The sequence below is a fragment of the Suncus etruscus genome, chromosome 11, assembly GCF_024139225.1.
Source record: "Suncus etruscus isolate mSunEtr1 chromosome 11, mSunEtr1.pri.cur, whole genome shotgun sequence".
Classification (NCBI taxonomy): domain Eukaryota; kingdom Metazoa; phylum Chordata; class Mammalia; order Eulipotyphla; family Soricidae; genus Suncus; species Suncus etruscus.
The window spans coordinates 77,727,829-77,745,079 of record NC_064858.1 but is presented as its reverse complement, the minus strand read 5'-3'; the positions used below and the strand labels follow the sequence as shown (position 1 = coordinate 77,745,079).

At 42.5% G+C, this 17,251-nt stretch overlaps 1 protein-coding gene and 1 pseudogene across 1 annotated transcript in view; one reads left to right on the top strand and one right to left on the bottom strand.

The window, feature by feature from the left end:
- SLC4A8 (solute carrier family 4 member 8) overlaps positions 1-17,251 on the bottom strand; it is an 829,308-nt gene that overhangs the window by 155,859 nt on the left and 656,198 nt on the right. The window lies entirely within an intron of this gene.
- LOC126022616 (tubulin alpha-8 chain-like) lies at positions 9,006-15,858 on the top strand (annotated as a pseudogene).

Here is a 17,251-nt window from a genome sequence, read left to right as displayed (position 1 = left end):
TAAGCCCTAGCACCACCAAATGTAGCACCAAAACAAACAAAACAAAAATGGCATGCATATAATTCACTGGCACTCCCAGAAGTCATACATTTAAGCACAGTGCCAGGATTGTCCCATAGCACTGGGTGTGTTCCCATCCTCACTCCCTAAGCCCCCTAAATTAAAAATATGGGAGCTACTACAATAATTAGGATGCATGCTAGTATTCTTCCATGTCCTATTCAATGCCCTGTATCACACGCCCTCCTGAGAATAACTGGGCACAGCTTGGGCACACCCTCCCCAGAGCATGAGTGACCCTCACAGTCCTTGGCACTGCAGGGCCCAAGCAGCACTGTATACTCAGGCCATCAAGTTGAACATCGGCCTGGTTCACCAAGTGTTGCCACCAGTAGCCTTTGGGTACCCTAAGCATTGCTTAGCATACTGTGCCCCTCAAAGAAAAAAATAGATTATTTTCCCATAAAAATTAATACATGTTACCCCATTCCCCATTCTTCCTGGTAACCTAGCCTGGGGGTAAGATCTGCCCATTTCTGGGAGGGGTCTTTGGGAGATATCAATAGGATTACCAGGAAGGAAGAGATTAAGGGCAGGAAGGGCAGAAAGGGGAGAGATTAAGAGATTTGGAGGATGGATTGAGAGGAGATTTGTAGGGGAGATTGGGAGAGATAGAGGAAGAAGCAGGGCAAACTGTAGAGAGCATGTTTAAATAGGTTTAAAATTATAGGCCACACATGTGGTGGCTTGGACCTTGAATAAAGCTGATGTCTCCCGAAACCTGCCTGTGGATTTCCTCGCCGCTACCCTGAAACTTCAGACCCGCTGGCTGGAGGGGGTTGCAGACATGTGGTCTGGGCTGGAGGAGAAAGGCCTCACACTCCATCATCCCATCACCATCCAGCCTCATCCAAGGGCTATTATGCAACATTCTGGTGCCCGACAGGGCTGATATGCAATAAATATAAATTAGGATTGGAGAGAGTACAGTGGGTACTGTATCCCAAATGCCATTATGGTCTCCCAAGCATTAGCAGGAGTAATACTGGAGTTTAGACCCAGGTGTAAGATCTGAGCACAATCAGGGGTTGCCCCAAAACAAAACCAAAAATTAATGTACTGAGCCAAAGAGATAGTACAGTGGGTAGGGCACTTGCTTTACACACTGCCAACCTAGATTTACTATCTGGCACCATATACAGTACTCCAAGCACCATCAGGAATGATCCTGAGCAAAGTGATAATGTGTCACCTAGAAGATAATGTCCTGATAATCTGAACTCACAATGGGTAAAAAAGAAAGAAAAATAAACCTGTCACTTAGATGTAAAATAAGAAGGGAGTGAACTCAAATGGTTGAGCATATGCTTTGCATGAAGAAATCCCAGTTAGGATTCCTGAGTACATGGGGGGGAACCTCTGAGTGCAGAGTCAATAGTACCCCCGAGCACTTCTAGGTGTGGTTACAAAACCAAAATAATTTAAAGGAAGAGAAATAAAAAGACACTCAAGAGAAAATGTGGGTTTCTCTAGTGAACCCTATAAAGTAAAAGAAAGGAATTTCAGGGGTTATATGGTGCTCATACATCTTTATTTGCAGCTCTAGAACTCACATCTGGCCAGGATGCTCTGAAGATCACAGAGGGCTACAGCCGGGGCAGGGCGGACAGCAGAGTCCCAAGACTGGGCAGTGCACATGGGTAGGACCCCTGCAGTGGGCATGTGGGTAGCATGCCTGTAGTATCCAAGGTCGAATTCATGGCTTCAGATTTGCAAAGCAGGTGGTTTTTAGTACTGAGCTATTCCCGGGGGCCCCTATTAGCTCATTTAATCTTTACAATCATGTATCCACCTATGGAAAATATTATCCTGATTTAATAAATCAGGAGATTTATAGAGATTAAGAAATTTGCTCGGGGCCAGCATGGTGGCGCTAGAGGTAAGATGTCTGCCTTGCCAGCGCTAGCCTAGGACAGACCTAGGTGTGCCATATGGTCCCCCAAGCCAGGAGCGACTTCTGAGCATATAGCCAGGAGTAACCCCTGAGTGTCACCGGGTGTGGCCCAAAAACCATAAAAAAAAAAGAAATTTGCTAAAAGACCAACTATTAGAAAGCCAAAAGAACTAGTATAGTATCCAAACTAAGGTTAAAACTTCATACAAAAGGCAGTCTCTTAGGAGTTATCTGCTCAAATATGAGGTGATAGGATATGAGAAGAAGAAAATAAAGACATTTTGCTAATGAATGATATAAAATTAGAATTTAAAACCAAAATACCTATTTCTTTCTCTTTTGGGGGAGGGGGTTGGGTCATATCCAGTGTTGCTCAGAGCTTATTCCTGACTCTGCACTCAGGGATTATTCCTGGAGTGTTGTAGACGGAGACATCCAAGAAATAAATAAGTTTAGCTAAAGTTGATAGTCCATAAAGAGTGATGGAAAGAGATGATTTAAGGACTCTTAATTTGAATTACCTGAATGCAGGCATCAGGGAAGAAAGTTATGTCTTCACTCTTTTGTCTGCCATCTTTCCCTAAAGAAAGCAATTCGCAGAGACTTTGTCCTAGCTTCTTCTTCCTTTCTCACACACCCTTCGAGAAGTAAAGACCCATTTAGGCTTGGTTTTCATTAGGTAGGTATCTGCCCTGCCCTTCTCTGTTACTATTCCTGAACAATAAACACTGCACATGATGGATAGTCAGGATACCCAGTCCACAAGGCTGAGTGTCCCCTGACCTCATGCTTGTCTCTCTTATGCCTTATCTTTCTTTTCTTAATCCTTGTGGTTCCCCTGCTTCAGGCCCGATCATTCAGGACTGAACTCTAGCCCTGGAGGATTCTGAGGACCATATAGGGTGTCAAAATTGAACGCTGGTTGGCTGCTTGTAAGGCAAGTGTTCAACTACTCATTGTACTGTAACCCTGACTAAAATGTCTCTTCTCTCCTTTCTCTCTTTCTCTCTCTCCCTTCCTTCCTTCCCTCCTTCCTTCCCTTTCCTTCCTTCCCTTTCCTTCCTTCCCTTTCCTTCCTTCCCTTCCCTTTCCTTCCTTTCCTTCTTTTTTTGTGAAGAAAGATAGTTTTTGGGTTTTGGGCCACCCCCAGTGATGCTCAGGGGTTACTCCTGGCTATGCACTCAGAAATCGCTCCTGGCTTGGGGAACCATATGAGACGCCAGGGGATCAAACCGAGGTCCGTCCTAGGCTACTAGCCTAGGCAAGGCAGATGCCTTACACCCTGTGCCACCACTCCAGCCCTCCAATCTTGACATTTTGTATCTGATGATGGCAAATTTAGGACTCACTCATTTAGACTAAATGCTCTTTCCCAGGTGAACCTTTCCTACATAGGTGAACCTTTAGAAACCATCCACCCATCCCTCTTTTTGTTGTTTGAGGGCCACATCACAGGGTATTTAGGGCTACTCCTGACCAGTTTATTCAGTCCTCACTCCCAGTGGTACTCAGGGAGATCATGCAGTGCCAGGGATCAAAACTATGCCTATGCCTTCTGCATGCAAACCATGAGCACTAGTCCTTTAGGCTATCTCTCTAAGCACTGCCGTCCACCCCACAGCAAATCTGATTATCTTTAGGTTCTTATGGATAGAATGTATGATTGGTATGTTGAGTATCAGATGTCTGTAGTATTATGGCTCTTTATTTTACAGCTCACATGGGCACATAGAATCTTTGGCAGCAGCAGTAACAGTTCATCACAGCACTGTCCATGACCACAACAGCTCCACCACTTAGCCCATAATAACATGACCTTAGCATAACTCAGCCTGCTTGGTTACTTACACCTTATGAAAATGAGAGTTTGTGGAATTGGCCAATCAAATGCATGTCATGTACAAATAAAATTTGTAAACAATAGATCTGATGGCATATATAAATAGGGACCAATCATAAGTCTTTCTCCACTGGCCTTTCCTTCCTTCTTTCCTTTGTATCACCCTTGTTTTCGGAATGCAATGAACCGTATTTCTCCTGCCATTTCCTCTGCTTCATCATCTCAAAGATGTATTGATACAATGAGATAGAATCTTTTTTTTTCTTCATTTTTTTAAAAGAAAAAAAAATTTCTTGGGTCACATCTGGCAGTACTCAAGGGTTACTCCTGGCTCTGTGCTCAGAAGTCGTTCCTGGGCCCGGAGAGATAGTACAGTGGTGTTTGCCTTGCAAGCAGCTGATCCAGGACCAAAGGTGGTTGATTCGAATCCCGGTGTCCCATATGGTCCCCCGTGCCTGCCAGGAGCTATTTCTGAGCAGACAGCCAGAAGTAACCTCTGAGCACCGCCGGGTGTGGCCCAAAATCAAAAAAAAAAAAAAAAAATTGCTCCTAACAGGCTAGGGGGCCCATATGGGATGCCAGGATTCAAACCATCTTTCTGCATGCAAGGCAAACGCCCTACCTCCATGCTATCTCTCCAGTCCCTGCATTTTAAGTTTTAATGCGAGAAGTCTCTGCTCCTGAAACTTTAAAACTTTGAAATTTACAGAAACAGTTCTTAAAGCTATTAAAAGGATGTTTTATTTAAAAGGCCAGTGTAAACTTCTGCTGACACTGTACTCTTTTGTTTAGAGACTTGAAATTACACACAGCTTGAGTATTTTATGTCATTTATATACAAGTATTGAAAACTGCTTTTTAGAGAAATCAGTGTGAATGAAGCCATGTTTTAAGAAAAGAAATTTGTGGGGCCGGGCAGTGGCACTAGAGGTAAGGTGCCTGCTCTGCCTGCGCTAGCCTTGGACGGACCGAGGTTCGATCCCCCCGCGACCCATATGGTCCCCCAAGCCAGGAGCAACTTCTGAGCGCATAGCCAGGAGTAACCCCTGAGAGTTACTGTGTGTGGCCCAAAAAACCAAAAAGAAAGAAAGAAAGAAAGAAAGAAAAGAAAGAAAAAGAAAGAAAGAAAGAAAGAAAAAAGAAAGAAAGAAAGAGAAAGAAAGAAGAAAGAAAGAAAGAAAGAAAGAAGAAAGAAAGAAAGAAGAAAGAAAGAAAGACAGAGACAGAAAGAGATGAAAGAGAGAGAGAAAGAGAGAAAGAGAAAAAGAGAAAGAAAGAAAGAAAGAAAGAAAGAAAGAAAGAAAGAAAGAAAGAAAGAAAGAAAGAGAAAGAAGAAGAAAGAAAGAAAGAAAGAAAGAAAGAAAGAAAGAAAGAAAGAAAGAAAGAAAGAAAGAAAGAAAAGAAAGAAAAAGAAAGAAAGAAAGAAAGAAAGAAAGAAAGAAAAGAAGAAAAAGAAAGAAAGAAAGAAAGAAAGAAAGAAAGAAAGAAAGAAAGAAAGAAAGAAAGAAAGAAAGAAAGAAAGAAAGAAAGAAATTTGTGTCAAAGTCTGGAAATAGTAATCTTTTGGAAAGGCTGTTATTATTCACTTTAGTGAATAATTGGCCTGTGACCCTCACACGACCAGCTGACTAACAACTTCAGTGCTTTAACCCCAAGACCAAAAGATTCCTGAGAACATGAGGGAGAGAGTGACAAGGCTGTTGGAAGGCGACAGACAGCAAGCAACAGTTGCCACTCTAGCTTAACTGTGTTTTTCCTTTTACTAGACACAGTTACCTTGTATTTAAAGGGATTCTAGAGACTATCGCCTCACCTGTTTAGTAGCTCGGTATAGTGAAAGGCAAAATGGGGCCTGAGCTGGTCAAATGCTTGCGTGCGTGCCTGGAAGGAAGCCAACCCTGGTTCCGTTCCCAGTACTACCTGGAGAAGCCCTGAGCATGACCTGGTATGGCCTAAAACAATAGAGGGCAAAACCATAGCCAGTCTAAATGAGAAAGTCATTTCAATTGGTGCACAATTAAGTTTTTGGGGTTCAAAGAGAAATGGGCTCCTAGGTAGACTGAGTGACTTTCTCAGACATTCATTTTCCTTCTAACTCTGAGGCTATGAAATTTCTAAAGTCTAGCGAAAGGTAAAGATGATGCAATGGTCAATGGATCTGGGTTCATTAGAGCTAACTTTTCCCTCCAACAGCCTGACACAGTTTGCAGATGAGGTCAGCAGACCTTGATTGTTTTAATGAATATGGGTGGGAAGGAAGGACTTCGGGTTTTATTGGATTATGGAATTAGGCCCTTTGAGATCTTAGCTGATATTAAATCTTACTACCTTCCTATTTTGAAATTTTTGAAATCTTCTTAGGGGAAGTGAAATGGAAGATATTTGATATTTTTAAGACTGCCCATCTCAACATAGTTTATCTGACTTAATCTGAAATACAGTAAAAACCCTTTTGCTCCTTAAATCTGGGAGTAGATTATATAATCTTTGTTTGCTTTGTTTGCCTAAGCAGGAATGAGTTTGGCAACTTAAAAAATTACCTGGAGGGACTGAGAGATAGCATGGAGGTAAGGCGTTTGCCTCGCATGTAGAGGGTCGGTGGTTCGAATCCTGGCATCCCATATGGTCCCCTAAGCCTGCCAGGACTGATTTCTGAGCATAGAGCCAGGATTAACCCCTGAGCATTGCCGGGTGTAACCCAAAAACTAAAAACCAAAAAAAAAAAAAATTTACCTGGAGAGGGGCCAGAGCAATATCACAGCAGGTAGGTTGTAGGGCCTTTGCATCACCTGGGCTCATCCCCAGCATCTCATATGGTTCCACAAGCCTGCAAGGAGTAATTTGAGTGCAGAGCCAAGAGTAACCCCTGAGTATACCCAGTACTTGAAGGTCCAGAGAGAGATAGCATAGCTGGTAAGATTTTTGCCTTGAACCCCTAGCATCAATTAAGCCTGCCAGGAGGGATTTTTGAGCCCAGAGCCAGGAGTAACCTATGAGTGATGATGATGTGGTCCCTTCCCCCAAGAGAAAAAAACCTTGATCAGCATGGCAAAGTTTTCACAGTATCTTTCACATCTTGAAACCTTAAAAGGTGTGCCCTTTCTGCAGAAGAACGGTGGTTCGCATCCCAGCATCTCATATGGTCCCCTGTGCCTGCCAGGGGCAATTTCTGAGTGTGGAGCCAGGAGTGGCCCCTGAGCACTGCTGGGTGTGACCCAAAAACCCAAAACCCAAAAACCAAAAAAAAAAAAAAAAAAAAAGAGGTGTGCCCTTTCTTCCTCCCTCCATGCTTAAATTGTTAGTAAATTCTTGGCATTTGGAGATTTGAACATGTCTTTCTTTCCTTACCTATATCTGTTATTACTTTTTTTTTTCTGGAGTCTGAGAGACTACAGAGGCTAAGGCACTCGGGGCTTGCTTGCAGTTGATCCCTGCCATCTCATATAGTCTAACCACTATCTACTGCTTATCAAGCATTTTCTTCACGAGTCAGAGCTGTGTTTTCTGGTTTAAGCTTGTTATAAAAGGTTGAGAAAGAAGCTCTAGACTTTTATGGTTTTTGTCCCTGTTTTGGGGTCACACACCCTCCAGCAATGCTTGGGGAGAGGTTACTCCTGGGATGTCTGGGATAAACCTGGATTGATCACATGCAAGTCAAACTCTTCTCTCTCTCCCACCCCAGAAGCTTTAGTCTTGAAAATTAGAATTAAAGAGGGAGCTGACCATCTTAATAGTTTTCTAATCACAACATGAATCAGACCTGAACTGGGGGGAATTCTGCCTGTGATTAGGTAGTCAGCTGGCCTGTTTCTCCACTGTTTTTTTGATGGAGGAGTCCCATATCAATTGGTGCTCAGCATCTGGTCTGCACCCTTGCTAGGTTGGAGAGTATATGGGATGCTGAGGATGAAATTTGGGTTGGCTGTGTGTAAGGCAAGTGCCCTACTAGCTACAGACCCCTCTTTCACTCTTTTTGAACACATCTTATAGGATTTGGGATTTGTAGAGAGCAGTTTGTCATCCAAAAGTGCTAGTATTTTGACCTTGAATATTTAATATGGCCACATAGTCTAGGTCTGGTCTCTAGTGTTGACTAGTTAATAGTTATTAATATATCTTTGGTTTTCAAATACATCTTACAATAATTTTATTGAGATCAAAGTGAATTACAAATCTTTCACAGTAGTATTTAAGGTACATAGTGACAAAGAATTAGGACCATTTCCACCACCAAGTGTTGTCCTCCCTCCACCCCTGTTCCCAGCATGCATACCATACCTCCCCACTTTGCCCCTTGGACTGCTAGTGTAAGAGGTTTTCTTTGTGTATAGCTTGTTGTAGATTGGGTATCAATTCTGGTGTTGTTGACTTTGAGTTTGGTGCTTAAGTCTGATCATTTTTTATTTCCACTCAATGTTCATAAAACTGGTTGTATGTTTAAAAAAAAAACATTTTATTGGGGCTGGAGAGATAGCATGGAGGTAGGGCATTTGCCTTGCATGCAGAAGGATGGTGGTTTGAATCCCACATCTCATATGGTCCCCTGAGTCTGCCAGGAGTGATTTCTGAGTGCAGAGCCAGGAGTAACTCCTGAGCGCTGCCAGCAAAAAAACAAAACAAAACAAAACAAAACAAAACCAAAAAAAAAAAAGCCTAACCATTTTATTTATTTAGGTTTTAGGAACACATCTAGCAGCTCTCAGGGGTTAATCCTGGCTCTGCACTCAGAAATCACTCCTGGCAGGCTTGGGGATCATGTGGGATGCCGGAAAATCAAACCCAAGTCTACGCCAGGTCGGCCTCGTGCAAGGCAAACACCATACCCACCATGCCATCGCTCTAGCCCCCAAATACATTTTTTAATTAGTCTTCAACAAGACTTTTTTTTTTTTTTAATTTTTTGCCACACTGGGGAGAATCAGGGCTCACTCCTGGCCTATTCCTGGCTCTGTGCTTAGGAACTATTCCTGGAGGGCTCTAGGGACCATATGGGATGTCTGGGATTGAACCCTGCTTAGCCTCTTGCAAGATAAACAGCATCTCCACTGTGCTATTTCTCTGGCCACCCAACCAAATCTTTTACTTGTGAAATAGTCCCAGGCTACAGAAAAATGGAAGTTAGTCATTATGCATGAATCATTTCTAAGTGTCCTACCTAACGCTACTGTATTCTGACATTTGTCCCCTTGTTTCTTCCCCCAGCGTGAGTGCATCTCCATCCATGTTGGCCAGGCTGGTGTCCAGATCGGCAATGCCTGCTGGGAGCTCTACTGCCTGGAACATGGCATCCATCCTGATGGTCAGATGCTCAGTGACAAGACTATCAGGGGAGGAAATGACTCCTTCAACACCTTCTTCCGTGAAACGGGCACTGGCAAATATGTGCCCAGGACTGTATTTGTAGACCTGGAACCCACAGTCATTGGTGAGTGACCTCAGTGAGTAGCCTATGGTAGGTAGCTGGTGAACAGAAGTGTGTCATAGGGACTCTGTGGACATCTGTGCTTGAGCAGGATGGTGCAGATTACTGCTGATGATGGACTGCTTGATTTTGCTTTTCCAGATGAAATTCGCACTGGCACCTACCGCCAGCTCTTCCACCCTGAGCAGCTCATCAAGGCAAGGAAGATGCCGCCAATAACTATGCCCGTGGGCACTACACTATTGGCAAGGAGATCATTGACCCTGTCTTGGACCAAATTTGTAAACTAGTGAGTAAACACTCTATTGTTTAAAATAAATTCTTAAAATGAATCACCATGAGAGACACAGTTATAAAGTTTTTCGTAATTTTAGTCATACAATGACTTTACTCTCACCAGTGCACATTTCTTACTGCCAATGTCCCCAGTTTCCACCCTACCTTCCCTTGCACTCTCCCCTGCCTGCCTTTGTGACAGACATTTCCCTAACATTCACTCACACTCACACACATACACACACAGTGGTTTGCAGTATTGCTACTAAGGGGTATCATGCATATCTCTGTTCAGCACCTAGTTCTTGTCCTAGTGATTATTTCCAACTATCATTGTCATAGTGGTCCCTTCTCTTTCCTAACTATAATCCCCTGCTCTTTGTGGCAAGCTTCCTATCATGGACTGGTTCTCCTGGCCCTCAATTCTATTGTCTCTGCATATTATTACCATACCATCCTTTTTTATATCCCACAAATGAGTGATCATTCTATGTATATTCCTCTCCCTCTGACTGCACATAGCATAAGATTCCATATCCATCATGTATAAGCGAATTTTATAACTTTATTTTTTCCTAGCAGCCACGTAGTATTCTATTATGTAGATGTACAAGTTTCTTTATCTACTCATCTGTTCTTGGGCCACGTGAGTATCCAGACTCAGCTATCGTGAATAGTGCTTCAGTGTACATAGAAGTATGGAGGGTTTTCTCCATTGTAAAACACGTTTAAAATGAGGGGAAAATGTTGGGTTGTGTTTTTGTTTCTTGGGGAGGAATTTTTTGGAGGGGTCATACATATGGGCTGACTCTGCAATCAGGAATTAACTCCTGGAGATACTCAGGAGACCAGAAAAGGATTTTTGCATTTCAGCTTCATAACCTGGATAAGTTGATTTGTGCTCAATTTGTACTCACTGCTTGCACACCTAGAAGTGCTCAGGGGCTACTTCTGGTGGGTTCTGGGAACTATATGAGAAACTGAGAATCTCGAGTTGTACATGCTATACTATTTCATTACCAGTTTTTGGTGTGATTCTGGCATTTAGTTACTAAGTATAGTAAGCTGGAAAGTTTGGGAATTTTTTTTTAAATTTTGTCTTGGAGCCACTTCTGGAGATGCTAAGGGTTTCTGGTGATTTTAGGAGATCACATGGAATTCTAGGGATCAGAACTAGGTTGGTCACATGCAAGGCACACACCCTACCTCTCATTGTTTCACTGTCTCTAGCCCCTGAGAACATTTTACCTGTAGGAAGCTGGTGTGTGACCTCAAGCACTCACATTGTACCCTGACTCTGAGCAAGTATCGTATTTATTCGAGTATAACGTGCATCCACGTATAACACGCATCCCTAATTTTCTATTAAAAATCGGTATAAAATTTTGTTTCACACCAAGCATTGTAGCTCCCCTCTGTGCCCTGGCCGGCTTGTCCCAGAAAACACAGAGCATGTGTGCGTGTGTGCTTGTGTGTTTTTATTTTTTCTTTGCCCTCGAGTACAGTGCGGCTGTAGTCCGGAAAAGGCTCAGTGTGAACTCACAATTCGCCTGCACCCTCATTGGACTGGCCGCCACTGCCACCCCATCCCAGCCCTCATTTATAATGTGCACCCAAACTTTTATTTCTTTTTTGGTAGAAAACTCTGCGCGTTATACTCGAATAAATACAGTAGCTATTCCTGATCCTCCCTCCCCCCACCAAAAAAATAAAAACGATGTCTGGTTGGATTGTTTAAATTAAGAGTTTTGCTGCAATTAGATGTCTCTTTGCTCCTTAGGTAGGTGATCTAATAAGCATTTACCCAATACCAAGAACTGAAGGCCTAGGTTGACTAGCAAGGTATTACAATCGTTATATAGTCACAGCTGGTCTACTAAAAACTAATGGCCTTCTTCCAAGGCTTCATACTTTTTCAAATGTCTTACCCTTGACCAGAGAGATACTAGTGGATGAGATATCTGTATACCATACATGTGATACATGTGCTCAAACCAGCTTTGATTCCTGGCACCACATATCCCCCAAGCTCTATCATGTGTGATCCCTGAGGGCAGAACCAGCCCTGAGTAATGTGGGGTGTGTGTCCGCTGACCAAAAAAAAAAAAAAAAAAAAAGGATTGCAGCTGTTTTGTTGATGTTTTCTATATCTTTGGGGTTAAACTTTAGTTTTTAGAAATTAAGTGACAAATAATTCTATTAGTTATTTGCTCATTGAGAGTCTTGTAACTGCCAGAATAAGACCTTAATGTTAGGTTCAAATGAGCTTATTTTATATGTTTTGGGCCACATACTATAGTGTTTAAACCATTTGGCTATCTCTCTGGCCCCCATTAAATTATTGTCTGTTGGTTAAAGAAAAGTAAAAAGATGAGCATATTATTTTTTGGCTTTTGGGCCACACTCAGTGATGCTCAGGTGTTACTCTACTCAGGAATCACTCCTGGTGGTACTCCAGGAAATGTATGGGATGCCAGGGATTGAATCCATGTTGGCCACATGCAAGATAAATGCCCTACCTGCTGTACAATCACTCTGGCCCCATGAGTACCTTTTTTTGTTGTTATGGGGCCACACCCAGCTATACTCAGGGGTTATTCCTGGCAAGTTCAAGGGACTATATGGGATGCTGAGATCAAACCAAGTTAGCTGCCTTCAATGCCACTGTATTAGCTCCCTATCCCCAAACATGAGCACTTTTGAGAAATGATTAACACAAATTACTATTTGTAGGGGCTATAGTGATCGCACAGAGGTAAGGTGTTTGCCTTGCATGTGGCAAACACAGGACAACCCCCTGTTCAAATCCCAGCATCCCATATAGTCCCCTCAGCCTGCCAGGAGTGACTTCTGAGCACAGAGCCAGAAGTCACTCCTGATCTCAGTTGGGTGTAATCCCAAAACAAAACCAACCAAAAAATATTATTTGTAAAATGAAAATCATCTTTTATTGGAGCAGCTGCTTTAAGCCAGACTAGTTCAATAAGTGGGGAAAATATGCAATCTCAAAATTGCAATAACAGATCTGGTAACTAGGTGCCCAAAGCAGTATTTAAATGTTATTTTTCTTTTACATTTTTAAATGAAAAAATATAGCAGATTTTATTTTTATTTTGTTTGTGGACCATACCCAGTGGTACTCAAATCACTCTTAGCAGAGGCTGGAGCAGTGGCGCAAGTGGTAGGGCATTTGCCTTGCAAGCAGCTGACCCAGGATGGACCATGGTTCGATCCCTCTGTGTTCCAAATGGTCCCCCAAGCCAGGAGTGATTTCTGAGCGCAAAGCCAGGAATAACCCCTGATTGTCACTGGGTGTGGCCCAAAAAGCAAAAGAAGAAAGAAAGAAAGAAAGAAAGAAAGAAAGAAAGAAAGAAAGAAAGAAAGAAAGAAAGAAAGGAAAGGAAAGGAAAGGAAAGGAAAGGAAAGGAAAGGAAAGGAAAGGAAAGGAAAGGAAAGGAAGGAAAGGAAAGGAAGGAAGGAAAGGAAAGGAAAGGAAAGGAAAGGAAAGGAAAGGAAAGGAAAGGAAAGGAAAGGAAAGGAAAGGAAAGGAAAGGAAAGGAAAGGAAAGGAAAGGAAAGGAAAGGAAAGGAAAGGAAAGGAAAGGAAGGAAAGGAAAGGAAAGGAAAGGAAAGGAAAGGAAAGGAAAGGAAAGGAAAGGAAAGGAAAGGAAAGGAAAGGAAAGGAAAGGAAAGGAAAGGAAAGGAAAGGAAAAGGAAAGGAAAGGAAAGGAAGAAGGAAAGGAAAGGAAAGGAAAGGAAAGGAAAGGAAAGGAAAGGAAAGGAAAGGAAAGGAAAGGAAAGGAAAGGAAAGGAAAGGAAAGGAAAGGAAAGGAAAGGAAAGGAAAGGAAAGGAAAGGAAAGGAAAGGAAAGGAAAGGAAAGGAAAGGAAAGGAAAGGAAAGGAAAGGAAAGGAAAGGAAAAAAGAAAGAAAGAAGAAAGAAAAAGAAATCACTCCTGGCAGGCTTGAGGGACCCATATGGGATGCTGGGGATTGAACCCAATTTGGCTGCATGCAAAGCAAACACCCCTACCCACTGTGCTGTCGCTCCAGCCTCTGAATGTTTTTTTGGTGCTAGGTATTGAATCTAGGGCCTTAAACATGTGAGGCATGTACTCTATCACTGAATTACAGCCTTGACCTCCAAATAAAAATCACGGGTTGATTTAACTCATTGACACTTAACCCACTAGCATTCTCATTTAACCCATTGACACGGGAGCAGCAATTTGTGTTACTGTACATTCAACTGTGAACCACTGGGTGTCAAAGTCTTAAGTGTGTGAGCGGTAGAACAGCCGGTAGCATACTTACATTGTACATGGCCAACCTAGGTTCAATACTAGCACCCCAGATAATCTCCCAGCCTCACTAGGAGTGATACTTGAGCAAAGAGTCACATTGGGTGTGAACTACCCCCCCAAAAAAGTTGCTACTAAATGTGTACTGAGGTTGAAAATTTCAAAGTGAAATAGCAAAGAACTGGTAGAGCTATGTTGAGACCCAACTTGACTCTAGCACCAGGTCGTTGGAATCTGGCTGTTCTGTTTTATCCAGCTTTGTAAACTACTGACAGATAGCCATGATGTAAGTTTGGTGGTACTAGAATGCTCTTGGTGGTTTCTCTCTAAAGATGTCCTTGTATGATCAAAGAAAGGGCACCCATCCTGGTACCAATGCAATATTACAGGGGGTAGGGTTTTTGCCTTGAACGTGGCCATCCTGGGTTCAATCCTGGCATTCCATATGGTCCCAAGCCTGCTATGAATGATTTCAGAGCATAGAACCAGGAATAACCCCTGAACACCACCAAGTGTGACCCCCTCCCAACAATAAACCGACCTTAACATAGACCTCATGATTTCTTTGGGTTGTTTTGGGCCATATATGCTGTGCACAGGAGTAACTGTTGGCTCTGCACTCAGGAATTCCTTCTGGTGGTTTCCACCCAGACCTCATGTTTTTTATCTGCATATAGAGATGAAGAGTTCATTTAAAAATAATCTTTTTAAAACCAGAATGCAGTCTCAGTAGTAGAACACTTGTTTGCACATGAAAGGCCTTGGGTTCAGTATTAGCTTGAGTGCCCCACCATGCTCAATTTTCTAACAAAATTCCTCCAACCTTCCTTTTCTAGTCAGTTATGTAAAGCTTCGATCACTTGGTACCAAACTTTATGTAACTTCTTTCTAAGCTAACGTTTTATAGGAGGTGTGTGGTACCAGGTATCAAACTCAAAACTTCAACACATTCAAGTCAGGTGTTCTACCAGTGAGCTCTATAGGGCCTTGGTCTTTTTTAAAACGGATCAGTGAAATGGATTCTGCTAATTCATTGCTACTTTCACTGTGAATTCATTGCAGCTTTCACGGAGTTAATAATTTTCTTTTACGGGCTGATCAATGCACAGGTCTTCAGGGCTTCTTGGTGTTCCGCAGCTTTGGTGGGGGAACCGGTTCTGGGTTCACTTCCCTGCTGATGGAACATCTCTCTGTCGATTATGGCAAGATGTCCAAGCTCGAGTTCTCCATATACCCATCCCCCAAGGTTTCCACTGCTGTGGTTGAGCCCTACAACTCCATCCTCACTACCCATGCCACTCTGGAGCACTCTGATTGTGCCTTCATGGTGGACAATGAGGCCATCTTTGACATATGTTGTAGGAACCTTGATATTGAGCGCCCGACCTATAAGCATCTGAACCGTCTTATTAGCCAGGTTGTGTCCTCCATCACTGCTTCTCTCCGATTTGATGGAGCCCTGAATGTTGATCTGACAGAATTCCAGACCAACCTGGTGCCCTACCCTCGAATTCATTTTCCTCTGGCCACATATGCCCCTGTCATCTCTGCTGAGAAAGCCTACCATGAACAGTTTTCTGTTCCAGAGATCACCAGTGCATGCTTTGAGCCAACCAACCAGATGGTGAAGTGTGACCCTCGCCATGGTAAATACATGGCTTGTTGCCTGTTATATCGTGGTGACGTGGTCCCCAAAGATGTCAATGCTGCTATTGCCACCATCAAGGCCAAGCGCAGCATCCAGTTTGTGGACTGGTGTCCCACTGGCTTCAAAGTTGGTATTAATTACCAGCCTCCCACTGTGGTTCCTGGTGGGGACCTGGCCAAAGTACAGCGAGCTGTGTGCATGCTGAGCAACACCACAGCCATTGCTGAGGCCTGGGCTCGCCTAAACTACAAGTTTGATCTGATGTATGCCAAGCGTGCCTTTGTTCACTGGTATGTGGGTGAGGGCATGGAGGAGGGAGAGTTCTTTGAAGCCCGTGAGGACATGGCTACCCTTGAGAAGGATTACGAAAAGGTTGGAGCAGATAGTGCTGACGGGGAGGTCGAGGATGAAGAATATTAATCTGTCTTACACTTTTACATTCCTGTTTTGAATTGTCTTTTGTTGTCCACTGACACTTAACTGTTAATAAAAGTGGTTTTAATTGCTCTAAGTGTCAGTCTGGTTTATTCTATATCCTAATAAATGGTTATTGGATAGAGGAAACTGAAATCTAGATCTCAGGTGGGCCTTCTAATATTACCATATTCAATAAGTTCCCAACTAATTTACCACAGCATAATGGAGTTTGGGGGCTAAATAACAGCCAGTGTAAAGGTGAAACTGAAATTTCAAATCAAGCCAGGTTTCTAGAGGTGTTGCTGTTATTGAATCAAAGTTAGTGGATAGCTTTATTTTTTCTTTTTTAAAATTTTTTCTTTTTAAATAATATCTTTAAGCACCATGATAACAAACATGATTGTAGTTGGTTTCAGTCATAAAAAGAACACCCGGGCCCGGAGAGATAGAACAGCAGTGTTTGCCTTGCAAGCAGCCGATCCAGGACCAAAGGTGCTATTTCTGAGCAGACAGCCAGGAGTAACCCCTGAGCACTGCCAGGTGTGACCCAAAAAACAAAAACAAAAACAAAATAAATAAAAATAAAAAGAACACCACCTTCACCAGTTCAACATTACCACCACCAATGCCCCTCAATTCTACTTCTCTCACTCATTAACATTGTCATAATAATCATAATATTTTCTGTAACTGCATTCACCACTCATTGTGGTGAGCTTTATATCATGAGCTGATCCTTCTAGCCCTAATCTCTATTGTCTCTGGGCATTATTACAATAATGTCTTTTATTTTTTTCTTAAAACCCATAGAAGAGAAAAGTCCCTCTGACTTTTTTTTACTCAGCATAATAGTTTCCATGTCCATCCATTATAGGAAAATTTCATTACTTCACTTTTACTGATGACTGCATAATATTCCATTGCGTATACATGCACCACAGTTTTTTTTTTGTTTGTTTGTTTTAGTTTTTTGTTTTGTTTTTTTTAGCTATTCATCTGTTTTTGGGTACCTGGGCTGTTTCCAGATTCTGGCTATTGTAAATAGTACTGCAATGAATATAGGCATATATAAGGCATTTTAAGTGCTCAGGGGTTATTCCTGGCTCTATGCTCAGAAATCGCTCCTGGCAGGCTCGAGGGACCATACGGGATGCTGGGATTCGACCCACCATCCATCTGCATGTAAGGCAAATGCCTTACCTCCATGCTATCTCTCCAGTCCCAAAAGGTGCTCTTTTTTATATTTTCTCAATTTATCATTTTTATTTAAACACCATGGTTACAGGGTTGTTTATACTACAGTTTTTTTTCCCCACAGATAAAATTGTCCATGCTTGAATTACAATCATACAATATATAACAACCTTCACCAATGGCATTTTTCACCAGCAAAGTC